Here is a 15,433-nt window from a genome sequence, read left to right as displayed (position 1 = left end):
ATTTTTTCAATTTATTTTATTTATTTTAAATTTGTTTTTAAAATAATTACATGAAATTAAAATATATATAGAAAAAAAAAAACAAAATACTCTATTTTATTTATAAAAGAATATAATAATTAATGTTTTAGAAAATGATTTATGAAGTCTAATTAAATAAAAACAAGTTTAAAGAGAGCTAATACTATAGATTTTTTATATACTCCCTGAAGGATGCCAGAACTACCACCTGGAACTGGAGGTAAAGCAAACAACAACCCACATCACAGTCTTGCCAACCATGATGGTTCAGAACTTCATACTAGCTAAGTATCTATTCACAACCAAAGTAAGATTCTTTTAACTGATATGGTGACCAGGAAAATAAATAACTGTAAGATAGGAGTTCCAATTATAACCTGACCATAAAGGGCACTTATACTAGTCCTTCCCATCAAAAATTTCAAAACCTAGAACCATAAAAGACAAAGCAGTCATCATGAAAGTAAAAGGAAACTACTTTGTATATGCAAATATTTGTAAAAGTGATTCCATCACAGGCACTTTTCTCTATCCAAATTGGGAGAGCAACTATCCTACCAGCTCAAGATTCATACAAACGGTAAATATGCTAAAAGTTTTCACCAGTCCAAGTTCTTATTCAACGTGCAGTTCGTAAAGGTTTACCACTGCTGTAGATGACATAGATAGAAATGCACCAACAAAAACCCTTACCCCCACATAACTGCAAAAAGCATGTAGCTGCATTCATAACAAACTCATAACTGCAATACTCTAAGTAATGGAGAAGGAAAATATTATAAGACTAGTAAAATAAGGAAAAAAAAATAGAAAAACAGCATATCTTCTCTAACAAAAAAACAGCACTTTAGTCCGCTTGCCTAATTGAACAAACAAATGAATGGGTCCTCACCCAAATGATGAGTGTTGTAACGATTTTGTATCCTTCCGACGAATTTCAAAACAAAATAAAAAATAACGGAGTCGCTACCAATTTTTTTTTACTAGATGCGATTGACCACCTATTGAAACATATCTTTTTAATGAAATATTAAAATTAATTAAAATTTATTAAAAAGATAATTTTAGGGTCTGCACAACAGTCTGGGTTCGAGAGTCAATTACGTGTGGGGAAGGATTAGCACCCCCACAGTGCCCATTAAAAAAACGGTACCAATTAACTATATGTTATCATTTGATTTTGATAAAAAAGAGTCCTATTTTCGGTATTTGAAAAATAATTTTCTTTGATTTCTTTTGTTTATTATTTATTGTTTTTTATATTCAAATATTATTCGAGAAAAATAAATTAGAACCTTTTTATTAAAATTATTCTTAAAATGTTTCAGTATGTTAGTAATATTAGAAGAACTCTTTCTCACCTAGAGATTTTCTTAGGCATCATTTCTCGGAATACCTTAGAATCTCATCTTTGGAGGTCCAAATTTACTTTTTCATAAAAAATTATATCATGTATGCAATGCAAATAATAACATGTTGATGCACACATTTTATTCTCTTTTTTCAAAAAGTTTATTAATTCTTTTATTAATTTTTATTTTTAATTTTGGAGAAAAAAATTTTATTGTATTTAAGTTTTCTATAAATATTTCAATATACTGGCAATATTTAAAAAAAACTTCTCACATAGGGATTTCGTAAAACATCTCTACTCAAAATACTTTTGAAATCCTGTAATTGGATAAAATTTCCTTTTTCCTTATTTATATTATTATTTTAATAAATTAATAAATTTTATTTTTTATCAAGAAAAGAAAATTTTATTGTATTGAAAATTTTTTTTATAAATACTTCAATACACTGGTAGTATTTTAAAAAAAATTTTTTTACCTAGAGATTTCATAGGCATCACTACTAGGAATACATTTAAATTCATCATTGGATAAAATTTCCTTTTCTTACAATTTTTTATTACTTTTTTATTAATTAATTTTTATCAATTGTTGTATATTTTTCTTTACTCTAGTTCATTAAAATTTTGATAAGTTTATGTTTAGTAATTATTTTAAATTAATTAAATTAAAACTATTTTATATTTTCTATCATTTATTTTATTTTATACAAAAAGTTTATACAAAAATAAAATAAAATAACAAAAAAATCATAAATTAAATAGTAGATATATATAAAAAATTTGAGCAAAAAAAATAAAAAAATAAAAAGTTATGATGAAAATACCTAAAATGCCCCTGGTCAACACGATCAAAATTCAAAGGCTGCTTAAACGGCTCGGTCAACCGACTTGGACCTATAGTCAACAGCTTAATCGGCTTGGCTTTAGGTATATGGCTCGACTTGGTGGCTTGGCTACCACTTAATCAAAACGACATCGTTTTGATTTCACTATAAATAACCCCCTAAAACACCTCATCACTTTCATTTTTCCTTTCTTATCCTTCTCTCTTCTTTCTTTCTCTCTCCTCCAGAATTCTTCTTCTTTCTCCTTCCCAATTTTCGACGATCCAGTTGCCGTTGGATGCTGTCATCGGTCACCGTCGCCAGTTTTCGATAAGTGTGTCGAAAAAATTCCAAAAAAGGCCTAAAAATTTGTTTTCGACCCCGTGAACTCAAATCTAACCTTTGTTTTGCGAGAAACGACTTCGAACGACGTAGATCAAGGCCCAAAGTTTCGGTTAAAATGAAAAAAAAAATTTTGTATTTTTTACGTTGAGATCCCCACTACCAGGGGTTGTTTGTTTTTTTTTTTTTTTGGATTGTGTTTTTCTGTTTTAATGTTGGGTTGTTTGCATTTTTAGCTTTTGTGTCTGAGAGGTTTTTTTTTTATGAAATGAGCTGGGGTTTTTTTGTGAATGGATCCTTCCTTTTTGGAAAGCAAGGAAGCTAGGGTCTTTATAGAACCAGACGCATGTTCGGGAAGGTAGTTTAGGAGTCTGTAGGTGTGGCTATAGGTATCTGTAGAATGTGGTTGTAGGGGTAACGAAGGTCATAAGTATAGCTGATCTGATGGGACTGGTCTGGTGGCTAAATGGGGCTGTTAGGGCCGACGACGCCACCATTTTCAAGCCTTTTTTTTTTCTTTCTCTTTTTTTTTAATTATTAATATTATTAATATTATTATTAAAATTATTATTAATATTAAACTAGAAATGAAGACAGTAGACCCAGATAAATCGGTGTCTACAGCTGTCCCTCTTTGCCTATTTCTGAGAATCAGGAATAAGGCAAAGACAAACACAACGATTTTGTCCAAAAGCAATATCGTGGACTTCTCAAAAGTTTTTCTTTTTTTGTTGTTTTTTTATTTTTTATTATTGAAAAGCTCCTCTCAATAGAGGCTCAACAACTTTAAAATTCTCTTGAAAAAGCTCATCTCAGTAAAGGCTCAACAACTTTAAAATTCTCATCTTGGAACAACTTTAAAATTCTCATCTTGAAAAAGCTCCTCTCAGCAGAGGCTCAACAACTTTAAAATTTCATCTAAAAAAGCTCCTTTCAGCAAAGGCTCAACAACTTTAAAATTCTCATCTTGGAAAAGCTCCTTCCAGTAGAGGCTCAATAACTTTAAAATTTCATCTAAAAAAGCTCCTCTCAGTAGAGGCTCAACAACTTTAAAATTCTCATTTTTTTCAAATTTGAGTTCTCATCTTTGAACAAGTAACTTTTTCTCTTTTGAATTCTTTTGTTTGATCATTGTCTTTACCAAAATCTTATTTTTCATTAAGAAATGGAAAATTTCTATCTTTGTTACAACTTCTCATGGATGCATGTACTGAGTGCTCTAATGTATGTAATGCATCAAAATTATGCATTGTAGTAAAAAGGTTCTCGAAATCTCTCGCTTTTTGCTTCTTTTATTTGAATTATCAACAATTGCTATATAACCAATATGTTTTTAACTTCTGACCATTTTATTCTTTATTTTTTTTCTTCTAAAGTCTGCAACATCAATGTCTTGTCATGTTTTTCTCATCCTTTTTCATTTGCCTTTGTTAACTTTAAATAGTAATGCTAAGATCTTTCATGTTTTTTTTTCTTTTCATCATTTTAAGTTCAAGACAAACAAAATGCAATCACATATTTCACCTATTTGTATGATGAATAAAAATATCAAATGAGAATAAAAGAATGGACAGGCATTGTCTTCAAAGAAAAGATAGCATATTTCATTAGATGGCGAAGTGTTTGAGTTGAAACAAAGGTATCCAAAGAATGATCACAAGATAATCATGAACAAAATATTCCCATATTCTTTTTCTAAAACCAAATCAGATGACTTTTTTGATCATTCAGAGTTCGTCAAACTACACTTGCTCCTATGTTATAGGATCTTCTTCTGATGATGCTTCTGCTTCACATCCAAGCCATCTTTTCAGGTTTTCAACTTAGATAAGTTAACATTTTTTAAGCAAAATATTTTTTCACAGCATCTAAATTTATTGGAGTAGGTAAATCACCTCCATCCATCTTTGTCAAAATCAATGTCCCACCAGAAAATGTCTTTTTCACCACATACGGGCCTTCTCAATTTGGTGTCCATTTTTTTCGATTATCATGTTGATTTGAAAAGATTCTTTTTAGCACTAAGTCTCTTTCTCTAAAGCAACGGAAACGAATTTTCTTATCATGTGCTCTCATCATCCTCTTTTGATATAATTGACCATGATAAAGTGCTGACAGTCTTTTCTCTTCAATGAGGTTTAATTGCTCGTAGTGATTTCGAACCCATTCTGCTTCTTCTAACTCTATTTCCATCAGGACTTTCAGTGAGAGAATTACTACTTCGACCGATAGCACAGCTTCCATTCCATATACCAAAGAGAACGGGGTGGCTCCAGTAGATGTTCAGATCGATGTTCTATAAACATGCAAACCAAAAGGTAACTTCTCATAACAATCTTTGTAAGTATCGATCATTTTCTCCAGGATTCTTTTGATATTCTTATTCGCAGCCTCCATTGTCCCATTCATTTTTGGATGATATGGTGCCGAATTATGATAACAGATCTTGAACTGAGTGCATACTTCATTCATCATTTTGTTGTTTAAGTTTTTGGCATTATCAGAAATAATTATCTCTGGAAGCTCATATCTACATATTATCTCTCTTTTTATGAACTTACATACCATAGATCGGGTCACGCTAACATATGATATAGCTTCTACTCATTTGATGAAGTAATCAATCATTACAAAAATAAATCTATGCCCATTCGAAGCTTTTGGAGTGATGGGACTAATGACATCCATGCCCTACATAAAGAATGGCCACAGAAGAGCCAGAACGTGTAATGTTGATGGCGTAACCGATTTTATCCAGATCTACTGTCTTCGTTTCCAGTTTAATATTAATAATAATTTTAATAATAATATTAATAATTAAAAAAAAAAAGAAAGACAAAAAAAAAAGGTTTGAAAATGGTGACGTCGCCAGCCCCAGTAGCCCCATTTAGCCACCAGACCAGTCCCATCAGATCAACCACGCTTATGACCGTCGCCACCCCTACAACCATGCTCTACAGACACCTACAGCCAAACCTACAGACTCCTAGACTACCTTCCCGAACATACGTCTGGTTCTATAAAGACCCTAGCTTCATTGCTTTCCAAAAGGGAAGGATCCATTCACAAAAAAAAACCCCAGCTTATTTTGTAAAAAAAAAAACCTCTAAGACACAGAAGCTAAAAACGCAAACAACCCAACATCAAAACAGAAAAACAAAATCCCAAAAAAAAAAAAAAAACAACCCCTGGTAGCAGGGATCTCAGCGCCAAAAATACAAAAGAAATTTTTTTTTTCATTTTAACTGAAACTTTGAGCCTCGATCTACATCGTTCAAAGTTGTTTCTCATAAAAAAAAAAGGTTAGATTTGAGTTCACGAGGTCGAAAATAATTTTTTAGGAATTTTTTGAAATTTTTTTGACACACTTACCGGAAACCAACGATGGTGATCGACGATGGCACCGGTGACCGACGAGGGCATCCAGCAATCGACGACTGGATCATTGGAAATTAGGAAGGAGAAAGAAGAAGAATTCTGAAGGAGAGAGAAAGAAAGAAGAGAGAAGGAAAAGAAAGGAAAAATAAAAGAGATGGGATGTTTTGGGGGGTTATTTATAATGAAATCAAAACGACGTCGTTTTAATTAAGTGGTAGCCAAGCCACCAAGCTGAGCCATATACCCAAAGTCAAGCCGATTAAACCGTTGACTATAGGTCCAAGCCGGTTGATCGAGCCGTTTAAGCAGCCTTTGAATTTTGACCGTGTTGACTAGGGGCATTTTAGGTATTTTCATCATAACTTTTCATTTTTTTTATTTTTTTGCTCAAATTTTATATATATATATATATATATCTATTATTTAATTTATGATTTTTTTCTTATTTTTATTTTATTTTTGTATAAACTTTTCATATAAAATAAAATAAATGATAGAAAATATAAAATAGTTTTAATTTAATTAATTTAAAATAATTACTAAACATAAACTTATCCAAATTTTAATGAACTAGAGTAAAGAAAAATATACATCAATTGATAAAAATTAATTAATAAAAAAGTAATAAAAAATGTAAGAAAAGAAAATTTTATCCAATGATGAAATTTAAAGATATTCCGAGTAGTGATGCCTACAAAATCTCTAGGTGAGAAGATTTTTTTTAAAATACTACTAGTGTATTGGAGTATTTATAAACAAATTTTCAATACAATAAAATTTTCTTTTCTTGATAAAAAATATAATTTATTAATTTATTAAAATAATAATATAAATAAGAAAAAAGGAAATTTTATCCAATGACGGGATTCCAAAAGTATTCCGAGTAGAGATGTTTTACGAAATCCCTATGTGAGAAGTTTTTTTTAAATATTACCAGTATATTGGAATATTTATAGAAAACTTCAATACAATAAAAAAATTTTTCTCCAAAATTAAAAATAAAAATTAGTAAAAGAATTAATAAACTTTTTGAAAAAAGAGAATAAAACGTGTGCATCAACATGTTATTATTTGCATTGCATACATGACATAATTTTTTACGAAAAAGTAAATTTGGACCTCCAAAAATGAGATTCTAAGGTATTCTGAAAAGTGATGCCTAAGAAAATCTCTATGTGAGAAAGAGTTCTTCTAATGTTACCAACGTACTGGAACATTTTAAGAATAATTTTAATAAAAATGTTTTAATTTATTTTTCTCAAATAATATTTGAATATAAAAAACAATAAATAATAAACAAAAGAAATCAAAGAAAATTATTTTTCAAACATCGAAAATATGACTGTTTTTATCAAAATCAAAGGATAACATGTAGTTAATTGGTACCATTTTTTTAACGGGGACTGTGAGGGTGCTAATCCTTCCCCACACGTAACCGACTTTCGAACCCAGACTGTTGCGCAGACCCTAAAATTATCTTTTTAATTAATTTTAATATTTCATTAAAAAGATATGTTTTAATAGGTAACCAATCACACCTAGCCAAAAAAAGATTGGTGGCGACTCCGTTATTTTTTATTTCGTTTCTAAATTCGTCGAACGGACATAAAGCCGTCTTTTGAGTCACATAAATGATATCATATTCTGAAAGCAAACTAGCCACCGTGCTATTCCTCCTGTCAATGAGGACTTTTTGAAGATATACTTAATAGGATCCAGTTTTGCTATGAGCCAAATAGTGTGATAAAGCATGTATTGTCTAAGTTTTCGAGCTGTCCAGGTTAATACACAACACATCTTCTCTAATGGTGAATACTTTGACTCATAATCAATGAATTTTTTGCTCAAGTAGTAAATTACTTGTTCTTTCTTATCAATTTCATCTCTTTGCCCCAACACACATCCCATTGAATTTTCATGCACTGTCAAGTACAAAATCAAAGGTTTTCCTGGCATTGATGGTACCAACACAAGTGGATTTGATAAATATTCTTTGATCTTATCAAAAACTTCTTGGCATTCGTCATTTCATTCTCTAAGATCATGTTTTCTAAGAAGCTTGAAAATAAGATCATACTTATAAGTGAGTTGAGAGATGAAACGAGCAATATAGTTTAATCTCTCTAAAAAATCTCACACTTCTTTTAAGGTATGAAGAGGAAATAAGTTTTGGATAGCTTGTATCTTATCTGGATCAACTTCGATTTTTTTTTCACTGACTATAAAGCCTAATAGTTTTTCTGATTTGACTCCAAATGTAAATTTAACAGGATTCAACTTCAACTAAAATCTTCTCAACCTGTCGAATAATTTTTTAAGATTGACTACATAATCCTCTCTTTCACAAAATTTTACGATTATATCATCCACATACACTTCTATCTCTTTAGGCTTCATGTCATGAAAGAGAGTTACCATTGCTCTTTGATAAGTAACACCAGCATTTTTCAACCTAAAAGGCATGACTCTATAACAAAATGTCCCCCACATGGTTACAAATGTGGTTTTCTCCATATCATTTTTAGCCATCCTGATCTGATTATAGCCTGAGAAACCATCCATAAAGGAAAATGTGGAGTACTTAACAGTATTATCTACTAAAGTATCAATATAGGGTAGAGAAAAGTTATCATTGGGACTTGCCCTATTTAGGTCTCGATAATCGACACACATTCTCACTTTTTCATCTTTTTTGAGAACTGGTACTATGTTGGCTACCCATTCAAGATATTTTGTCACCTTAAAAAATCCTGCATCAAATGGCTTTTTCACCTCCCCTTTAATTTTCAACAGCATCTCTGATTTTATGCGCCTTAGCTTTTGTTGTACTGGTTTAAATTTTGGTTTCAAAGGCAACTTATGTTTTACAATATCAGTACTGAGTTCTGACATATCCTGGTAAGACCATGTGAATACATCCACATATTCTCGGAACAGCTCTTCTAGCTTCTGTCTTTCAATCGGTAAAAAAGATGTACCAACTTTGACCTCTCTTTTATTCTCACCATCTCTCAAATTTACTGATTCGATAATTTCTTGATGGGGTTCAATTGGCTTATCTTCATGCTCTATTAATTTTAACAAATCAAGAGGTAGTTTGTAATTATCTGAATCTTCCTTATTATCAAGTTCATCAACATGAATTAAGTTTTCAAAATCAAATCCAGGATTATTGCCATAATTATCTTCATGTTCATTATTTGGGACCCTGCAAAAGGGTAAGATGAAGAAAATATTGACACACAAAAATGGAATGGCAAGAACTTTTTTATTAATTAATTTTTATCAATTGTTGTATATTTTTCTTTACTCTAGTTCATTAAAATTTTGATAAGTTTATGTTTAGCAATTATTTTAAATTAATTAAATTAAAACTATTTTATATTTTCTATCATTTATTTTATATGAAAAGTTTATACAAAAATAAAATAAAAATAACAAAAAAATCATAAATTAAATAATAGATATATATATAAAAACAATTTGAGCAAAAAAAGTAAAAAAAAAAAAAGTTATGACGAAAATACCTAAAATGCGCCTGGTCAACATGGTCAAAATTCAAAGGCTACTTAAACGGCTCGGTCAACCAGCTTGGACCTATAGTCAACGGCTTAATCGGCTTGACTTTGGGTATATGACTCGGCTTGGTGGCTTGGCTACCACTTAATCAAAACGACGTCGTTTTGATTTCACTATAAATAACCCCTCAAAACACCCTAGCTCTTTCATTTTTCCTTTCTTCTCCTTCTCTCTTCTTTCTTTCTCTCTCCTTCAAAATTTTTCTTCTTTCTCCTTCCCAATTTTCGACGATCCAGTTGCCACCGGATGTTGTCGTCGATCATTGCTGACATCGTCGATTTTCGGTAAATGTGTCGAAAAAATTCCAAAAAATACCTAAAAAATTATTTTCGACCCCGTGAACTCAACTCTAACCTTCATTTTGTGAGAAACGGCTTTGAACGATGTAGATCAAGGCCCAAAGTTTCAGTTAAAATGAAAAAAAAAATTTTCTTTTGTATTTTTGACGTTGAAATCCCTGCTACCAAGGGTTGTTTTTTTTTTTTTTGGGATTGTGTTTTTCTGTTTTGATGTTGGGTTGTTTGCATTTTTAGCTTCTGTGTCTGAGAGGGTTTTTTTTTTACGAAATGAGCTGGGATTTTTTTTGTGAATGGATCCTTCCTTTTTCAAAAGTGAGGAAGCTATGGTCATTATAGAATTAGACGCATGTTCGGGAAGGTAGTCTAGGAGTCTGTAGGTGTGGCTGTAAGTGTCTGTACAGCGTGGTTGTAGGGGTGACGAAGGTCATAAGCGTGACTGATCTGATGGGACTGGTCTGGTGGCTAAATGGGGCTGCTGGGGCCGACGATGCCACCATTTTCAAGCCCTCTTTTTTTTTTTGTCTTTCTCTTCTTTTTTTTTAATTATTAATATTATTAATATTATTATTAAAATTATTATTAATATTAAACTAGAAATGAAAACAGTAGACCCAGACAAAATCGGTGTCTACAATGAGAATGTGTAAATAATATCTTGCCACAGCCCCAAACAACCATTGAATGATGCTCACTTATGTGGTTATGCTAGATTTTTTATAAGTGCAATACATGAATGATAAATCAAAATATAGGAAATGTATCATTCATAGCTTTTGAAGTAAATGTTGGAATCTTATGACCGACGCCTGTTGTTTTTTGTACATACCGCTAATGTGAATGTAAAACAACTTTGAAGACAAAAACTAGAGAGACCAGTAATTCAAGCTCAAGCTAGTTTAGGCATAAGAAATATTCGGTGACCTCTTTGGAATACAATTAAAATCTCAATTTTCTATTGGGTACAAAATACAAGACAAAACTTAAATGAAGTTTTTTAGGTGAAGTTTGTAAAGGTTTTTTTTAAAAATGATTTAATAAAAAATCTAACTTGATAGATTGATAGAGTTTAATATGAAAATTAATAATATGTAAAAAAAAATTATTAAAAATATTTTTTATGATTTAAATTTGATTAATACTTATTCAATGATAAAAATTCTGTCAATACTTTTACTAAAAATGTCTATTCAAAAATATATATAAAAATTTATTAATGATTTATTAAATTTTACACAATTTATGTAATAAAATCTTTTAATCTATCAATTTTTATTTTTATTTTCAATTTTAATTTTTATTTAATCGTTTTTTAATACGAAACTTCATGAAATTCACCTAAATAACTTCATTTAAATTTTTTCTCAAAATACAAACCGTATATAATTAAACTAAGAATTGAAGAAATGCAAAGGTTATTATGTGGTCAGGTTTTAGATATGAAGCATTTACATATAAAGAGAGTCTAATGATGAAGAACCAGCTAACGTTTTAAGCAAGATCTTTTGGGAAGTACGGTTAAGGGAAACTTGCATTTGCCATCAACTACAGCAATTCAATTAGTATATTTAAAGAACCTGGATAGGCTTGGTAACTAATTTGAACATATTTGAAAATTTTAATGAAATTTTTAGGTAAGAAAAAAAAATTAAGGAAACTGTGTAAATCTAAATTTCCTGACACATTACATTTTGGATTTTATACAGACCCTACTGGTTCACATTCCAAAACGAAACACTCAAAGCATGACATTGGGCAACAAATGATCAGAACTCAAAAGGATGACATCATTAAAATATGGATACAGATTATCTGCATTTTCTAGAAGAGGAGAGACAACTCCAATGGCAAGGAATCTTATAACTATTTTCCTTGTAGACTTCCCTAAGCTAAAGGAAAACTATCTTAGTATTGCATGCTACAAGGATAACTAAATTCCTAATAACTCTGCAATATCATAAATGAGAAACAGTACCATCAAGATGAAGTTTATAAATGAGAAACAGTATGATCAAAATGAAGTCTAAGTATGAATAAGCTAACTAGTATAATCTTTCCTAGGAAATTAAAGCAATTAATAAATTGCACTCAGGATGAGAAACTACACCTGCAAGTCCTCGGGAAGTCCCTCTGAAATTGCAAGAGTGTAACAACCTGGGACGAATCTTCCTGAAAAAGGATTTAAAGAAATGCCATAGACGCAAAATATGTAAGAACTAGATATAATATACATTAGTACACGTATAGTTTCAAAAGGCATAAAAAACAAGAAAAGATATCAGAATAAGCAATAGAAGAGCAGTTGAATAATATACTATTCTGTGTTGAAAAACTAGAGCAGTTGAATAATACACTATTCTGTAGTGAAAAACTATCATTGAAATGTTAAAATTCCAGAGCCTTATAAAGTCCAAAAGCATTCCCAGCAGAGTTCATTAATTCAAAAATTGTCTTAGAGAATAGACTTCAAATCCGAGGTTTACGTGATTGTAACTGTTAATAGCTAATTTTATTCGGATCAATTCAAATTTATTTGATTTCTAAACTTGATCTAAATATTTTAATTTGGGCAAATTATACATTTTAATTGGATTGAATTCGATTAAGTTTTGTTTCGAATTAATCATCATTTTTGTATGAACTCAAATTTAATTTTATTTAATTATTGGACCAATTTTGAATTTAAAATTTAAAAACTTAATTCAAAAAGTTCAAATATGATTATGAAAGCCTAAATTTTTTAAAGTTTAATTTTGATAAAAAAAAGGGCCTAGCACATTTTTTAAACATAAAAAAATGATATTGATGGCTCAAATGCAATCCAATTTAAAACCCAATTTTAAGGCCCAATTACTGCAAAAATTGTTTAAAAAAAAAAAGGAAACAGATTTGAAAGTCGACAACTAGATAGGTTCTGGCTCTGCCAGCAACCACTACCCTGCACCCTTCCACAAGAAGTCCCTCCACTACCATTACCATGCACCACCCTGCAATTTTTGTCCATTACAAAAATTTATAGATCAAAAGATAAAAGGGGACTGAGGGAGGAAAGAACCAAAAAAGAAAATTTCTTAGAGCACCATTGAGTCACAAAGTACTCATAACAACCTATTCCACACCTCCTAAGCACCCACAAAGACTGAAATTCCGCATATGACCGAGACCCATCCTCCTACAACACCCAATCAGCTACCCTTAAGCCTCAGCCAACTCCTAAACCATACATTGCCAGCAACACCATTACACCCACTACCAAACTTCCCTCTACCAGAGTCCTCATAAAACACCTCAACACAAAAACCAACTCAGCCTCAACCAAAATTGACAGCCACCACCCGACCTCCTACAATAGCAACCTAAAACATCCCTTTCTCCATTGTGACCACTCACTATCCAAATCGAAAACACCACCCTCACCAAAAACCTTACCATCCCAAACTCCATTCTTGCCTAAAACGAAAACACAACAACCCAAATACAAAAAAGAAAAAAAAAAAAAAAAACCTAGAAAACCAACACATCCCTTGGGTGCAGGGAACATAGCAGCTAACGCAAAAAAAAAAAAAAAATCACAATCTTCACAATCTGTGAGTAACCCAATAGCAAAAGAAACTAAAAAAAAAAAAAAAGAAAGAGTCACAGGCAGTTTTTTGAAAGGAGTTTTGGCTAAAGGAGGAGGAAAAGAAAGAAAAAGAAGAGGAAAAAGCCATAAGGAGGAATAGAAGCAATTTCGACAATTGGGATCGATGTAAATGGTTGCCGCAATTAGGAGTTGTTTTGGGTTTCATGGCTTTCATTGGATTTTTTACCAAAAATTTGGAAGGAAAGGAAATCAAAACGTGAACAAGGACATACTAAGAGCGGAAGCGGTTTGAACCGGCGACGCTCAAAATCTATAGGGTTGAAACCATCGACTTTGACTTTAGATCTAGGATAAACCATTGAGATTAGTACAAAACCAGCTTAAAAAGTGTAAAAACGAACAAGAGGGCTTCATTTAGGGGTAATTTGGGACTGAACCGGTGTTGACAAGTAGCAGTCGGTGGAGGTGATGGCACAAGATTGTTGAGATCTGGGATTTTGAAGAGATGGTTGTTTAAGTTTTTAAAGAATGAAATGTTTTTTTTTTTTTTTTTACAGAGCCAAGGGAAAATGATTTAAAAAAAAAAAAAGAATAACTTGTTATAATGATAGAAAAAAAAAAGTTGACCGGGTCAAGCTCGACCCATTATTGCAACCCGACCTACAGCCTAATTAGCCTGATCTGCATTTGCTACCCAACCCATTTGAGCATACCAATCTGCTAGGCCCCATTTTTGGTGATAGCTTGACTTCAAGCGCTTAGGCTTTGTAAACCTAAGACTTTGGGCTTCAATATCAAGGCTTTGCTTGGGTATGGTTTGTATGCATTTTGGTTTTTTATGTGAATATTTTAACATTATTCATGTCAATAATTTTGTTTTATAAAAGATATTTGCCTTAAAATAATTAATAATACCTATAGAAATATATATTTTTAAAAATTTATTATTAGTGTTTAATTTTATTTTTGAGTGAAAATTTCTTTTGTTAATGTAAAATAATAAAAAAATAATAATAATTTTTCTTTTCATTGATGAGAATTCGAGAAGTTCGAGTAATGATTCGTGAAAACTTTTTATATGAGAAAAATTTTTTAAAAATTACTAAAGTATTGAAATTTTAAAAAGCTCTTTTCAATACAAAAAATTTTTTTCTTTTAATTTGAATAATTTTCTTAAAAGAAATAAAAATATAAACTATTTATATAATATGCATCTTTTAGGAAATAAATTTATTTATCGATAACTATATTATTGCATAACTTTTAGAATGAAATATTAACAATTAATAAAAAAAATTTCGATGATGGAATTTTAAAGAAGTCCAAGTAGTGGTTTTCAAGAAATTCCTAAGTGAGAAAAATTTTCTAAACTATTACCAAAATATTAAAATATTTAGAATAATTTTCAATATAAAAATTCTTGTTTACTTTATTAAAAAAATCGAATGAATGAAAAAAAAATGAATTTTTGTATAATACAATAATATTACAAATTGATTCATGAATATCATGTTTCATGCATATATATCATTTTCGAAAATAATGAAAATCTCCGAGAATGAGATTCTAAAGAAGTTTGAATAGTGATTTTTTAGAAATATCTAGGTGAAAAAATTTATCTAAAATACCGCCAATGTATTAAAGCATTTAAAATAATTTTTTGTAAAGATTTTTTATTTTTTTAATAAATAGAATAAAAAATAAATTTTTGAAAACTATTATTTAGATTAAATTATAGACATCATATTTTACTTTGTGCATGGTAAATATATATATTGAAGATAAATATGAATCATTGATAATGGGATTCTTGAGAAATACGAATAGTGATTCTTAAAAAATCCTTAAGTAAGAAAGTTCTTCTTAATATTGTCAAACTATTGAAATTTTTTTAGGAATTTTTAGGAATTTTTCAATATGCATGATTCTTATATATTTTCAAGTGAACAACTAAAAATAAAAATATGTTTTTCTATTATAATAAAGAAAATAAAGAAAATTAATTTTAAATATCAAAGGTAAGATCACTGTTGTCAAGATTAAAGCATAACATATG

General features: G+C 30.2%; 1 long non-coding RNA gene across 1 annotated transcript; it reads right to left on the bottom strand.

Moving 5' to 3' along the window:
• Positions 1 to 294: 294 nt before the first annotated feature.
• LOC149512212 (uncharacterized) lies at positions 295 to 14,305 on the bottom strand. Its single transcript, XR_016332586.1, has 3 exons — positions 13,650 to 14,305; positions 11,902 to 11,963; positions 295 to 741 (listed from the first exon to the last, which is right to left on the bottom strand). It is a non-coding gene; the product is annotated as an uncharacterized LOC149512212 (long non-coding RNA).
• Between the last annotated feature and the right edge of the window lie 1,128 nt (positions 14,306 to 15,433).

Source organism: Durio zibethinus, chromosome 23 (assembly GCF_047325235.1).
Source record: "Durio zibethinus cultivar Kanyao isolate XHJ-2024 chromosome 23, ASM4732523v1, whole genome shotgun sequence".
Lineage (NCBI taxonomy): Eukaryota > Viridiplantae > Streptophyta > Magnoliopsida > Malvales > Malvaceae > Durio > Durio zibethinus.
Note: the sequence above shows the minus strand (reverse complement) of the source record. Positions and strands in the feature narration are given on the sequence as shown.